The following is a 2576-nucleotide window of genomic DNA, read 5'->3' as shown; positions in this document are numbered from 1 at the left end:
TCAAAACTTTTCAAGCTATTGAATTTACAGACAGACAGAATGACATGCATGCACGCAGACGCGACCAAAAACATAAATTCCTCGGTGGAGGTAATGATGCACGACTTGTTTTTAGTCGCCACATTGTTTCTTTTCTCATAAAGAGCTGTAAGTGCTAATGACACCGTATAATATTTGAAATACTAATACTAACTGGATGTTAAGCAACACCATACTGTATGGTCTTTGCCTGTATGTAATAAATGTTACCATGGTTACCAACTGACCTTGCATGGTTTCAAACTTACAGATCAGGGAGTATTTTTCTTAACGGAAAGGTTTAACAGTAGTTATGATATTAGAAATCCTTGGTCAGAACCTGTAATGAGTATGAAATCACTACACAAAATGATGTGGTTTCACATCACAGATCAAACCCCACAAGAGTTTGCTTGGAACCTCCCAAGACGGTGATGAACTGAACTAATGGCTAATCTCATCAGAGCTCATTTCGTCAAACCCAAAAAGGTTAGGTGTGGAAGGACCGAAGCTCACTAGTTCACAGCCTGACTGTTAAGGTGCAGCAGGGGGTCATAATAATTGTCTTGTGGCTTTTCATTTACCCAGCACATTAGATTTTCTCACTGCATGCGGTTGGAATATGTTTGGTGGATCAGGGGGCCTCTGAGACACAGGTGTGATTGTTTTGGCTTGTGGTCAAGTGGGTTTTTTTTGTTTCCCCCTCCATTTTTCTGTGTGCTGTGTGTGTCTGTGGCACGCAAAAGAAACTAAAGAGGACTGCATTTGTCCTTTGTGCCGTCCCTGTAATAAAGTGCCACACTAATTAAATAAATGTGACTTTTTAGCAATAACATTTTCAGAAACTGACACAGAACTGCTGCTCTATACGCCCACCTTTCAAAATAAACTAGATTTGTGAAAAGCAGTATGACACTACACACTATTTAAGCATTAAAAAATGTGTTAGTAAATGCTTAATTCATCATTTATAAAATTTACTCCTCAATTAGTACACATTACAGTGTAATTTATAAATGTAATTGTTAATGCTTTGGTGTTGAGTTCATAATATGTTTAATGACAACATGTTTGCACTGGCCATTAAGAAATCATATTTCTTGATTTATTGCATTAATATACCTGTTTTATACACACTTTTGTGAGTTTTTGTGATTTCAGGAAATGCCCATCAACTGGGACTCTCCGTGATAAAGAAGATGATGAGCCTGCCTGAACACCTCCTTACTCTGAGGAGCTGCTCTGAGTTTTTCTTTTGCAGGAGGAGGAGGCTCTTTTCTTTCATTTTACCTGAGTTCACATTGTCCATACTGGACAACTTGACTTCTTTTCTTTTTTTATTTTTAATTCAAGAGCACTTTGGAAATGAAACTGACTGGAGACTGACACAGAATGACCTGTCTGAATGAAGCTGGCTAATTGACTGTAAGCCAGAGGAAAGCTGAACTTGAGGAACAAACTAAAAAACTCGAGACTCGTAAACATCCCAAAGACATTTTCCTACTTAAATTTCAGTTTTCTGTAAACCTCAAATGGATTGTGTTTGCATCTTGCAATAAATATTTGTATGCGCTGTATTGATTATAGCAGCAAGTCAGTTAAACTATTAACTTTGTGAGCTTAGTAGCAGAGGAATGAAATTAAGAATGAGTTAACAACAATGAGACAACTCCCAAAACAGGAAGGCCACACACATTTTTCCCTCCTCATTTTTTTGGCCTGTTTTTTCACTAGTCTTGCATTTGGCCATGAGATGATACCTGGACACTACAGAGGTTACACAGGTAGTCCAACTTCTTTGAGACGGCTCATCAATACACCATTGCCATTGCCTGAAGGTTATCTGCCTCCCAGCACAGTCTCAAGAGCATGGAGGAGATTCAAAAAAACAGGTAGTTTCTCTAGGAGAGCTGGACAGGGCTGTGGAAGGCCTTTAACCCATCAGCAGAACCAGTATTGCTCTTGTGCAAGGAGAACGAGGATGAGTACTGTCAGAGCCCTACAAATTGACCTCCAGCAGGCCAATGATGTGAATGTCTCTAACCAAATAATCAGAAAGAGGCTTCATAAGGGAGGCCTGAGGGCCCAGCATCCTCTAATGGGCCCTATGCTCACTGCCAAGCACCATGGAGCCTGATTGGCATTTGCTACAGAATACCAGGAATAGCAGGTCCACCACTGGCTGAGAGCAGGTGTGGACCTGCAGCCTGAGCACACGTGACAGATGTGAAGGGTATGGAGAAGCCATGGAGAACCTTATGCTGCCTGTAACATTGGTCAGCTGTTTGTTGGTAGGTCAGTGATGGTCTGGAGAGGCCATCCATGCAGAAAACAAAGCTCTCTACAGGCTAGCTGATAACACCCCGCCTGGCATTAGGTATTGGGATAAAATCCTTGGATCCTTTGTCAGTGATCAGACCATACTCTGGTGGAGTACGTCTTGGCCTCGTGTAGCGACAGTGTGCAGGCAGTTTCTGGAGGATGAAGGAATTGTTACCACTGACTGGCCCAGATACTCAGCTGACCTAAATCCAAAAAAACACCTTTGGGACATTATG

General features: G+C 41.3%; 1 long non-coding RNA gene across 1 annotated transcript; it reads left to right on the top strand.

Annotated features, from left to right (window-relative positions):
* Positions 1–275: 275 nt before the first annotated feature.
* Positions 276–1595, top strand: LOC112841879 (uncharacterized). Its single transcript, XR_003213305.1, has 2 exons — positions 276–507; positions 1180–1595. It is a non-coding gene; the product is annotated as an uncharacterized LOC112841879 (long non-coding RNA).
* Positions 1596–2576: the final 981 nt, after the last annotated feature.

This window comes from Oreochromis niloticus, linkage group LG12 (assembly GCF_001858045.2).
Source record: "Oreochromis niloticus isolate F11D_XX linkage group LG12, O_niloticus_UMD_NMBU, whole genome shotgun sequence".
NCBI classification, from domain to species: domain Eukaryota; kingdom Metazoa; phylum Chordata; class Actinopteri; order Cichliformes; family Cichlidae; genus Oreochromis; species Oreochromis niloticus.
The sequence above is the reverse complement of the archived record's forward strand: the minus strand, read 5'-3'. Positions and strand labels throughout refer to the sequence as shown.